This window comes from Silene latifolia, chromosome 3, assembly GCF_048544455.1.
Source record: "Silene latifolia isolate original U9 population chromosome 3, ASM4854445v1, whole genome shotgun sequence".
Classification (NCBI taxonomy): Eukaryota; Viridiplantae; Streptophyta; class Magnoliopsida; order Caryophyllales; family Caryophyllaceae; genus Silene; species Silene latifolia.
In genome coordinates this window covers 140967057-140980779 of record NC_133528.1, presented here as the reverse complement: position 1 = coordinate 140980779, position 13723 = coordinate 140967057, and positions in this window count along the sequence as shown.

Sequence of the window (13723 nt, the reverse complement as noted above, 5' to 3'; positions counted from 1 at the left end):
ACTCGAAAGAGAGTCAAATTTCTGGAAATGTAATATTAAACTTTGACAAAAGGTCATAAATAGATCAAAGTTAATAGAAATTGGATAAACTTTAAAGAAATCTCGGGTTTAGCAGTTAAAATTATGATAAAGGAGTTTATATTCAAAGGATAATTAGGAAACTAAATCAAATTTTCATTTTCAAATCTTTAAAATAGGTAGGGTTTTGCAAAAGTAACATAAACTTTTAACACCGAATCAAAACTGGTAGCTTGAAAGCTTAGAAATTGAATAAAAGAGAAATAACTTAGATATCATAGATACAAGTATACTAAGAGGATTCAAACTTAACTAATCAAAAAGAGCTATGATGAATTTCATAGGGCAAGAATTGAAGTCAAATCAATAAGAAGGTCAAAGGTAGTGTTTTTACAGGTAGCTGGCATCCAACTTAAGGGAGGAGCATGATGAAGCGAGGAAAAGAGGTATGAACGGTAAAGCTTATAATCCAGGAAGAAGAGAAATTAGACAACAAGAAAATGCCAGGTACTCAAATCCCAAACCACCACATCATCCTAAACGGTTCCGAAAACTTCCTAACAACAAAACTCATAACCACAACACTCCCAAGGATTTCCTCAAATCACTTATGTTACTTCACCCTAAGCAATTCCATGAAACAAGGCAACCCACTATAAGTGTGATCTCATCACTCCAAATCCTCAAACATCCACAAACAACTTCCAGAAGATCAAGGTCAAGGTTTCCAACAAAGCCATATTCATATCCAAGGCAACTACAAAAGCCAATCACAAACTCGACTTACTTAGTCAATTCTATATCCTCAAATCCACTATTCAATTTCATCCATTTTAAGTCAAGTGCTAAGTACTAGTATCCCAAACATAAGCAACAAAGCCAAGTTCTATGACCTTAGTAAGCAATGCAACTCACACTTGACACACAAAATCCACCAATCAAATATACTCCCTTTATCAAGGATCTAGGTATATGAACCATCAAGTATGTCTCATCACACTACTTAAGTCTTTCCAACATCAAATCCTCTCAAAACCAGGTTTAAGGGTCAAACACAACAATCTCCTCAAAAGTCAAATTTTCCAACCAAGGTCAACATTCCTCAACAAAAAGAGTACCATCAAAAGGCATTAAGGAAGGATAAGCAAGGAACAAAGGACAAGTTAGGGGTATAAGAGTAACTTTCAAAGTAGAACAGAAGATAATTTAGAAGGAGGATAAGCACCAAGAGATAAAGAATAAGGCAAGATACACAAAGAATGAGAAACATCTTCGAGGAAGTAGAAGCATTCTTCAAAGTTGAACAAATCTTCAATACTCAACAATAGGAACCAAATCTTGATCATCACATTGGTAAGCTCATGGTATATCAATCCAAGAGCACAACAATCAACAAACATGTTAGAACCTAACAAAGAGCAAACACAATACTGACTACCACATTAGATCCTTAAGTCTACCCATCTCTCGTTCATTATTCGATGTCAAGTTCAAATTAAATTTGGGGTACACGTGTGTGCGTCGGGAGCAACATAGGCTCTGATACCAACTATGACACCCCGCGATAAAGCGGAAAATATAACTAATAAATTAAAGCGGAAATTTATGAGATTTTAAAAAGTTTTAAATTACTAGTTAAATATTAACACGCGGGTGCCAAAAAGGAAAAGAAACAAATACTACAATAGACAAATTTAGGTTATTACAACCCAAGTCTAGAAAACGGGGAAAAGATATCCCACGAATAAACATATAAGGGGTTTCTAAACTAGCAACTAAGGCCCAAGAGTTTAGTTCTCGCTAGCCCACACGTCTTCCCCACGTAAGCGTCTTCACCACCTGTCATTCATGTAAACATGAACGCCACAGTCAGTGGGGAGTAACTCAAGGTTCTCCTAGCCACAATATGTCGAAACGAACATAACAAAGAACATAAACAAACAATCATATTAGGTAAGACATGAGTGAATTGAATCATAACTAAACATGGGATCATACGTGTTTAAACCAACAAGGATAAAAGAAATGATGGAATAAACAAGTAAGGCATAAGCAACAATAGATAAATGGATAAAAAGGACAAGGAAACAGACACGACCACTTAGCCACGAGCACGTATTTCAAGGAGATATGACCAAAGTAACCATCCAAATAATGCAAGACATTTATTACTCTTAGACTATAATTTCCCCGAGTAGGACTACCATAATGATACGGTCCTAGTCTAAATCTGCAGATTCTCGGGTGTACATCCCGATTCGACGTGCGCCATCACAACACGCACCCAAGACTCGACTACTCATGTAGACCGAGTACCCCAATCGCCAGAACAGCACGAAAGTGGCGGAAAGACTAAGATAAGACTCACTTGCCAGCACAGCACAAGTGGCCCAAAAGCCATACTTGCCAGAACAGCACAAGTAGGCCAAAATCGTACTTGCCAGAACAGCACAAGTAGGTCAAACCCATGCTTGCCAGAACAGCACAAGCAGGGCAAAAATGTATGTCAAGCACGTACGATGGTAATATGGCATTTCTACAAGAATACGACTCTTACAAGTAATTATTTATAATAACCTTTTCATGCTTGTAACATATAAATAAACATTTGATTTCATAATTATACATGCCGGTTAAATAGAATAAACAAGTACAACAACATGTACATAAGACGGGACTATTAATGTCACACTCATACTTATGGCTTGCATCTCACCATAAGTATGGATGGGAACATCAGTCCCGACGATTATACCGCAACTAGAGGGCCTATGGCTCACGCCTAGTGTCCGATAGGACCAAGACTCTCACAACCGAACAATACAAGACATTATTAGGGTATGACTCTTACCAGTACTTATAGTAAATATCTCGTACTTGTATTATATTAATAATTATTCCACTTCAGAAATTAACATGCCGGTTAAGTAGAATATAATAAGCAATAATGAATAATTTACGTTATATGCAATCACGGGATAAAGTATGACCAAGCTCATGAGACTCACTCATGAACCCAACATGTGAACCATCATAAGCCCAAACAAAGAAATAAAGTAAGCCCAACCAAATGAAGGAAATGGTGAACCCAAACCACAAAACCGAGACCACAATCCCTCACCCCAAAATTTTATAAGACAATCAGCCCAAATTTTCATAAACTTGTGAGCCCATTCATTAATACTTACTCAAACACGAGTATACATAGACACACCTTACAGCAATTAAGTTTTATCAACCACAACTCCATTGACAAGGTAAGTTTCCTTATGAAAATAATGCTGTCCCACAAGGGACCTTGATTTCACATTGGTAACAGCCAACTATAAAAATGAAAAGTATGAACTACACTACATCTCATACGATTCTTGTCTCATACCAAAGATGAACTACCAAAGATATCTCATACTATTCATCATACCATTCATAACAGCCGACTATTGCAGACAAGGACGACAAGAGTTTGAAGGCACATATGAGAAACGGGTCCGAGGGACCGAATTATCCGTCCTAAAACAGAGGTAAAATGCCAATTTTCGCAACATAAGACCAGTTCCTAGCAGACTGTTACATACCCAACTCATGACTGACCTTAAAGGTGGTATTAGGACGCAATTTCGCACGACTAAAATGGGAATAACACGATTAGTTTTTGCCATAGCCAGACCAGAAAAACAAGCAACAAGGGCAAAACATATATATAGACCAGCTACAGAACACACCTTTTAATCGACCCAACATGAAACCAGGCCATAAAAGCGAACAAACGACTATGTAAAACTAACCACAACCCTGCAAATTTAATAACATACAAGGGGAAGGTAAAAGGCTCAAACTTTACCATAAACCAAAGTGAAAATTGAGTAAGAAGGGTGAGATATCGACATTTGTCGAGTAACTTATCACCGTTACCTGTTTATGAGCTCTTAAACGTCCAAGGAACCATCCAAGGGTGATTCTAAACCCAAAATGGAAGAGATTAGCTCCAAAAACCGCATCCTTGAAAGACGGCTGAAATGAAACCGGATGAAAGCTTGGCTCTTTTTTATATAGGAAGGAGGAGAATGAGGAGGGGAAGCTAATGGTATAAAAATGGTGAAGTTTGGTTGAGAAATGGGGTTGGGATCTTGGTTTGAATGGTCGGAAATGCCGACTGTGTTTCGTTGTTGTTGTTGTTGTTGTTGTTGTTGTTGTTGTTGTTGTTGTTGTTGTTGTTGTTGTTGTTTGTTGCTACAGGTTGAACGAAAAAGAAGAAGGGAAAAAGGAGGGGGGTGGGTCATACGATATGAGAGTGTGTGAGGGTGAGTGTATATAATAACAATAATACATAATAACAATAATGATAATAATATATAATAATAATAATAATAATATATAAATATTAATAGGAGATATTTTAAAAGTGGAGTATAGGTAGGTGAATGTGTTGTTGGTTTTTTATTGGTCCAGATTAAAGTCGGTACAGAGTGAAATGTGACGGTCTATAGCTAGACGGAATAAGGTCTCGAGTTTATTTTAACTTGAGACGGAAATTAATATTATTACTGTCACTATTATTATCCGACCAAAATACGTATACATATATTATTATATAAATCATGTCTTTAAGATATAATTTAATCGTACGTATTTTTATAAAAATGAGCTTTTATATAATACGTTTATAAAAATCGCGTTTGAGATAAAATTAATCAAATTGAATAATCCAAAATTATAAAATAAAGTAATCAAACGGTTTAATAAAGTTTAAATGTCAAAATAGGAAATTCGCGGGTGTTACACCACAACTTCATCTCCTTCACTCATAATTTCTGAAATTTAGCAACAAACACACCACCATTGTTACTTCATCTCCACTCAACCCTAAAATTCTCATATCTCACTCAATTCTTCGCCAATTTCGTCCATTCTCACGCCATTCTCCTCTCCATCTCGTTCTCCTTCTTTCTAAGTAAGAAATATGCCGACTTAACTCTTTCATTTTTGTGTTTAGGGGAAGGTTTAGACGACCCGGAAGAGGATAACTACATTGTTGACGACTCATTAGAAGATTGAAGTGCAAAAAGGTGAGTGATGGGTTACTCGACATTTATGTTAAAATTTGTGTGAATTACGTAGTATTAGGCTCATATGATTGTTGAAATTGGTATCTTTCATGGCTTGTGGTAATTTGGTGTTGAGTAAAGTGCTTGTATGAAAATTCTCACATGTTAAATGAGTAATTTCATGTTTTGTGATATTATGGTGAAGTATAAGGTTGTGTTAATGAAATTCTCAAATAATTACATGAATAAATCTTGCTTTAATGTTCATAATCGACACTACATGTTAATTACATCTTAAATGTGGTAATTCTTCCAAGTATTCTTCATATTGGGAAAGTATAGGATGATTATAGTCAAGATTGATGAGTCTTGAAAGTTTTGGATGGATGTATGTTGGAAATCTTGTGTACAGTGTGTCCCTGCCGGTGGGTCGGCAGCCGGCCACCCAACCGGCAGCGACACTTTGTGTTTTTGTGTTGGAAAAATCTTGAAAATAGCTTAAGTGTGTCTCTGCCGGTGGGCTGGCAGCCGACCTCCCAACCGGCAGAGAGCCCCGTATGCCTTCTTGCAAATTTGGTAGAGTAAGATGAGTCCCCTGCAGGTGGGCTGGTAGTCGTTCTCCCAACCGGCAGCGAGCCCTTAAATTTCTTGGGTAATTTCATAATAGGGAGAATCCCCTGCCGGTGATCCGACAACCGGTGACCCAACCGGCAGGGAAGACACTGAGTGCTTTGACTGTTTATTTGACCTTGGCTTGAGTCCCCAGCCGGTGGGCCGGCAGCCGATGCCTACGCCGGCTGGGAGCACCTGATATTTGATTTACTCTTGTACTTATATATGCTTCACATGAATTGTTTACGTTATGTATGTGCAATCATTTTTACTCTTATTTGTGACCAAAGTGTGACGTTTTACATTGTGTGACGACTTGACATTCCTTATTTACCCCTTTCGGGACTTTGGTTACGGTATGTGTGCCATGTTTCCGGATTGAGTTATCCTTCCGCCTTTCTTCGGACCTTTGGTTACCGCTATGTGTGTCATGTTTCCAATTTGAGGTTACTCGACCTTTGGTTACGGCTATGTGTGCCATATTTCGAGTCTGGGATGCGATTGGTATATCGTTTGTCGAATCAGGTGACGTCTATCCCGAGAGTCTGGATCCAGGTTTAGACTTGCACCGTATTATTATCGTCGTCCTACCAAGAGGTTGGAGTCTAGGTTGTTGTGTTGTGAGTCCATGCTAAGTATATGTCTTACACTTGTTGAGTCGAGTCAATATGAAATTGGTCGACTTAGTTATTCTACCCCCTTGAATGCATATTTAATATTGTTGGAGTATGTGTCCTCAACAGTAGTGCGATCACATGTTTAAATCTCAAATTAAGAATACGTAAGAGATGATTCATTTATATAGTCAACTGATCAACATTAATCAGTAATGATTGGCTAACTAGAGTTTAACATTACTGTCGTTTGATGGTGGTGATCAGTTGATCCCTTAAGGTCACATCTATAGGACAATTCCCTTAATAGATAAGTTGATTAATTGTATATCGATACAAGTTAATCGATTCCTTAAAATTGAACAATTCTTTTATGAGTGAGAATATTTATATCTTATTATAATTTGATTAAATAAGATTTATTTTAGTAATTAAAAGATTTTATTACTAAAATTAATTATTATTTATGAAACAATCGAGATAATAATGAATGGTTAATTATAATTACAAAATATTGTGAATTATAATTTAATGACCCATTTTATTAATGTGATCAAGATTTAATAAACAATTTGTTATATATAATTTAATTAATGTGCATAATGATATTTATTTGATAAATATGCATTAAATTAATTAATAACATGTTACATGTTACATGTGACATATTGTGTGACAAATGACAAATTGACAATAAAATGGAAGTCCTTTTTAGAGTAGGGCACCAGTTTTTGTAGATAAAAATGGGTATATTTTGTTTGTTTATATTGTATGGCAAGCATAATGATCACTCTAAAAACCTAGCCTTACATACCTATTGTTTAGAAAAGAGAAAAAGAAAAGAGGAAGCCATGCATTGGCTCATGGCCACCACCCCACCCGGCCTCCCCTCTTTTAATATGAGAAAATGTTCTCATTTTTCCTAATCTTTGGCTCACATTCATTTTATCATCATATTCTCTCTAAAATTGTTTTAGCTCTCAAAATTGTTTATCTAAGTTCTAATATTATAAATATAAGATTACTAGTGTAGTAATAGAGATATTATTAGAATCCTTTTAAGGTTTTATAATACACTAATCTAGTTAATTATTATATTATTTTTAAGGGATTTGTTTTGGGTGCAACAAGAGGAGGATCTCAATACTTGGGATTTTGGAGGATAATCAATACTTAAGCTCAAGAACAAATAAGGAAGGTGTCCTTATTTGTGCCCCTATTTTCGAACCAAAAACAATGTAAGAACCATTGTTTTCTTATTTTATTTCTTATTTAGTTATGCATGCACTAGATCTTTAGAACTCATATTAAAATGTTAATTAGTTCATAATAAGAAGTGTCTTATAAGAGGTATATGAACCTAACAAATATAATGTATCATGCCTATCTCATTATGAATGTATTATGCCTATCTCATTATGATTATCATTTATATCCCCTTGTTAATTATTATTCAAGTATGATGTATGATCAATATGTTTAATTAAGTTCTTGTTTACTTGTATTTTGACATATTGTGGCTGGGAGAACCCTGAGTTACTCCCCACTAAATGTGGCTTTCATATTTATATGATTGAAAGGTTCGTGATGAAGCTTAAGTGGGGGAGACCGTGTGAGCTAGCGAGTTCTTACCATGGATCTTATTTTATTATCTATTAGACTTTCACCCTTTTTATTTGTGCATATTCGTGGGATATCTTTCCCCAACACGTTACTTGGTTTGTAAAACTTAAATTTACACCTATCGTACCTTCTTTTATTTATGTTAAGTGGATCCCGCTCTTTAGACTTAAAAAGTATTTGAAAACCCGTATTTTCCGCCGTTTTATTTAATAACGTTATGTGGATTTAACTCGGGGGTTCACAATTGGTATCAGAGCATTAGTGCTCCTGACGCACACACACCCCAACTTAAATTTCGAACTTGGCCTTGAATAACAAATGAGAAAGGGATAGCCTTAAGGATTTATAATTGGTAGTCTTCTTGTGTATGCTCTATGTTAGGTTCTAACATGATTGAATTTTGTTGTTTTGAGAAGATGGTGCGACCAAACAATGTGGAGAATACTATCTTGCAAGCCCTTACTCAAATTCTTCAAAATCAACAAAATGTCAATGTTCAAGTCAATCTCGCTCCACAAATGGGAGATCGACAAGGAAGTTTTGCTTGGATTGCATGTCAACTAGCAAGAAACAAGGCTAGGACCTATGGTGGTGAGGTGGACCCTATTGAGCTCTCCGAGTGGTTCCGTGACATGGAAAAGAATTTCTCTCTTTATGATGTTCAAGAACAAGATAAGGTGAAGCTTACTTCTCATTTCTTGGTAAAGGAAGCCGATCGTTGGTGGACTATGTAACACCCCCTCATACCAAGGTGCCTTACCAGAACCACCCTATCATGAAACAACGTTACCATCTCGGTTTCCCGAGGTTAGTACATATCACAAGCGTCTAACCAAACACATTTTTTAAAAGTGCTGTAAAAGTAAATGTTTACAATACTCCAAAATCCGACAAAAGTAAATCCGAATGTTAACAACTACATGAATCATAAACTAAGACTCGTAACTGTGACACTACAACTTGGTGTGACGACTCTCCCATGACCGCCCAAGCTCACCAAATGCAATACCTGTCAAGCCTGCTCACCATCCCCGAATGGATCATAGCAGATTCTATAAAATAACAACAACGGGGTCAGTACTGTTCAATCAAGATAAGACTATATACAATGTAAACAGCTGATCATCATCCCAACTGATACCCGTCGTTGTGAGTACCAAAAATAATATTTATAATACCTATTAAAACTAACAGAAGCTAGTGGTAACAGGGTTGAACCACAGAGAGGCAGATGTAATTATTAGTTGTCTGATTTCAGTCTAAGGTAACGAATGTGGGGGTTGATTGATTTGAGTGATCTATAGCTAAGGCAATAAAAGTAAAATAAACTAAACAGTAGATGAAATCAAGAATTAAAAGGGTACTAAGATGGTCGGTTCACTGTAGTTTCGGCGGCAGCGGCTAGGTAGGTCTAAAACAAATCACATGAGTCGGGAAAATAAGAGGTCCTCTCGGTCCACTCCTAACAAGTAGCATCTTTCGATCTCGCTACAGGTCCCTAATATCACTAGTACTGACTCTCGTCCTGAAAAGTGACTAAAAATCTAAACTTTACCTATCTTTCGATCTTAGCATAGTTTAATCATTTTAATTGGTAGTCTAACAACTTTCCCTATCTTTCGATCTAATGGGTCGGTCATATACTAAGCATTCAACTAGTCGCATGCATTCGATTCGTCAAAAGTAACAATTAAAACAATTAAAACGAAACACAGCTCACGTGGCCAGTCGATCGACTAGGGAACCCAGTCGATCGACCGGCGTGCGATTTAGGTCGTACCAATTTTAATGCCGCATAACCTACAGATTCCCCACATCCTAGCACGATGAATTTAGCTACTCATGGTATTGATAAAAACAACAACAATATTAATGAATAAAACTACTGGATTCATGCTTGAAAAAGTTAAATAACAAGTAACAATAAACGATAATCGGCTTCGGGAAACTAACTAGCAATTCTATACTATTAACGAAATATAAGCAATGAAACTGAATAAGAGCAGGAGAATAACAAACGAAATTTGCAGAGAATAAAGATCTAAGAACCCGAATGCCAAAGTAACTTTTATTGAATGGAAAAGATTATAAACTAAAGAATCCTAAAGAATTTCTGATAATAAAACTAGATTAAAAGCTTGATAAAAACTCCATCCCTGTTCTCCAAAACCTAGCATACGTTATATAGAATACAACGTAGTTCTTATTTCCAAAACCTAACTACTATGGGCTTGCTTATTCTCGATCTTTTAATTCACGTAGATTAGCGGCTTGGTCGATCGACCACTGAGGCCGGTCGATCGACTGGTAAGCTCTGAACAGTGGCTCCTGGAAGTCGTGGTATGGTCGATCGACCATAGGTAGCGGTCGATCGACAGCCTTAGCTGATACTTGACTTCTAAATTCTCGTGGATTTATCTTTCGGACCTCGAAATGCGCACCAAACTCGTTCCTTGAGCAAATACTTCACGTCAAATGCAATGCAAGATACTCGAGGACAGATTTGGCTAAATTTCTACTCATTTCCGCATAAATCTGCAACATTACATAAAAATACGAAAGTAGGCGAAATGGGGCAAATAGTAGCATAAACTACACAAATGAGCTCTGAAATGCGTGTAAAATGGGGTGTAAAACATCATATTTAAGACACGCATCAAACTTCCCCAAACCAAACCCTTGCTTGTCCCCAAGCAAGAACTAGACTCGATCCAAAAACCTAATGGAACGAGTTCAATCTCAGAGCGAAATGCACATGTAAAATCTAAACCAGTTTAATGCAAAAACCAACAATCAATTAGAAATGTGAATCATGCAAACAAGTTATGTAGTCTTCAAAAATTGCTGAACCGTCAACTATAGAGACTTATCAAATTGGACTCTCACGGGTCGCTCAAAACACTCAATAAATACCGGTGAAAAAATGTGAAAGATAGAAAGAATTCATTTTGTTAGTGAAACTCACCTAACTACGACCTATAAGAACATGCCTGCAATATAATATGAAAATAATCTCTACAACCATACATATGCATTCCAACCGAACAAATGACCATGACACATGCTGAGGTAAATATGGATATGTGAGGTAATGGGTAAGAAGAGGCAAAGATAATTATGGGAGTGTGGAGGTACAGGTGATCAAGCTAGTACCTAACAAAGCCATATGACAACATCCAATTCTTGCTCAAAACCTTTGACAATAAACGGTGCTATAGCAGGCACAAATCACAATCTCTGATACAACCAAACAACTCCCCATAAGATATAAATGAAACATGGGAGCAAAAATCGCCATCTAATAAAGACTTGAATCATGCAAACTGATTTCTTTTCTTCTCGTGCATCGGCCGATCAACCCAGCAGAGCAGTCGATCGACTGCAATAAACAGTACAACACTCTTTTTTTCTTTTTTCGAATCATTTTTCTCTTTTTTTTTTCTTTGTTCCTTTCTTTCTTTCCTTTTTCCAACTTCCCAACTTCATCTCAAAATGAGCATATGCCACCAAAAACGTAGTAACAATCCCAAAAACTAAACTACTAGCTTGACCAGGGCAGGCTAAATGTAGAATGTAGTAAACGAGACAAAAAGGCTATTTTTGGCAGTGTGGAGCTTATGGGTAAGACGAGAAAAAGGGGACCTCTACCACATGTGTCAACAAACCACAAACCGAATGCACACATGTATTAAGCAGATCAAATTCATATTTATGCATATTAATGAAACATGTCTCATAAGAGGAGTAACTACTCACATCCTAGATAAACTGGTCATAGATGACACTAGTTATAGGCTCTAAATCTCAGAAAATGATGTAGTTTGCCAAATTTCTAAGTCAAGTCCAAAGTCCAACAGGAATTATAACGAAAACTCGTATACTATGCAATTGATTCTACTAACAACATGTCAATTTAGCAAGTCTTAGGCAAAAACAGATGCAAATGCAATGTCATCATTGAAATACTACCGTTCCAACTCAACCTATATGCTAAAATAAACGTGCATTTTTTTTGAATTTTTTCAAATTTTTCAATTTTTGAATTTTTGAATTTTCTGTATATATGAAGGAAAATAAACAACAATGCAAGACAAAATGTAAACGTGAATGCAAGCAAATGAAATACAACGCAAAACCCTTCCCCAAACCAAATCGCACAATGTTCCCATTGTGCAAAATCATGTAATGAAGAAAAGAAAAACGGGAATTTGCGAGAAAATTAAGTAAACAAGACATGAAGTGAAGACATGGAGACTCACAAGACTTTAAAGCGCGAAAGAAAAGGAAACCTCCCCAAACCAAATAAGTGAGCTAGGAGGTTTCGAGTTGAGCGATGTGCTACTAATAGGTACCTGAAAAGACAAAAATACCACGCATAAAACCGAGAAAGCAATGTGGGAGCGGTAATTACGTGCATAAGAGGAAGAAATTGAAGAAAACAAAATTATGTCGGAAAATAAAGAGGAGGAAAGACTCCCTCAATTCCGCAAAAATGACCAAACACAGCAGGGGAAAGGTCGTGAACAGGTACAACAGCGACAACGGTCGATCGACCATAAGAACGGTCGATCGATCGAATGAACAGAACGAAGCTCCTGGAAGTCGCACCTCAGTCGATCGACCAGGGTAGGCGGTCGATCGACTGGAAATACTGCTGTAATTTTCTGATTTCTTCGAATTAGCTCGAGAACTTGAGCTAAGTTCTCGAGCTAATATGGTCTATAAACCTGCAAACGCACATAATACCGCGCCAAAAATTGCGCAAAACCCAAAGTAACGGTATAAAGTACTAAAATTCCTAAGCAAACTTAAAATGCGAAGTCTCGCGCACACAAAACAATAAAAAGTTCAACGAAAGCAATAAAGTGTATAGTTTTTGAAAAAGTCTTAATCAACTAATAGTTGATCAAGAATGGCCACGGAATGACCCACTTGGTCGGCTTCTGGCTACAAGAGGTAGCCTCAATAGTGCTCATCTTCTCAGCTGCACTCTTCTCAGCTCCAGCATCCGCAGAGCTCAACGGATCAACATGTCGGACATCTTCCCATTCAATGACCTCTTCGGACTCGTCGGAGTCCAGATCAGACTCTGTTGCTTTGACTGGCTCATCTTCGGGCTCCTCATCCGTGCCAAAGCTAAGGCATCCTAGACCGCCTCTTTGAACTATTGGCTCCTTCACAGCTGGAGTAACATGTGGCTCTTCCTTCCCCAAACCAGCTCATGCAATATCTAAAACAGAAGAATTTTCCTCCACTTTGCTCCCAGTCTGGGGCGGAGGTGTCACAACAGGAGTAGGGGTAGAGATAGGCATATCAGGAAGTATAAAATAAGATTTCTTTTCAGAAACCGTACTGCAAGTGACGGGCCACATGGGGTCTTTCTTCCTAACTGTCTGGGCAAAGACAATGGAGTGCTTCCCTACCTTAAAGGTCAAAGTACCCGAACCAACATCAATAACTGCACCAACAGTGTGCAGGAATGGTCTACCCAAAATGATAGGAATGTGGGCATCTTCGGGCATTTCTAGTACAACGAAGTCAACAGGGAAGAAAAACTTTCCTATTTGCACAGGAATGTCCTCTAAGACTCCTATTGGCTGGACCGCAGATCGATCGACCATCATCTTTGTCATGTTCGTGGATCGCAAACCTATTCAACTTTAACTTCCTAGCAAGACTCAAAGGCATCACACTAATACTGGCTCCTAGGTCACATAAGGCTTTCTCAATAGGAAATGTGCCAATATTACATGGGACTGAAAAACTACCTGGGTCTTCTAGCTTAAGGGGTGCAGTATGGGTCAAATAAGA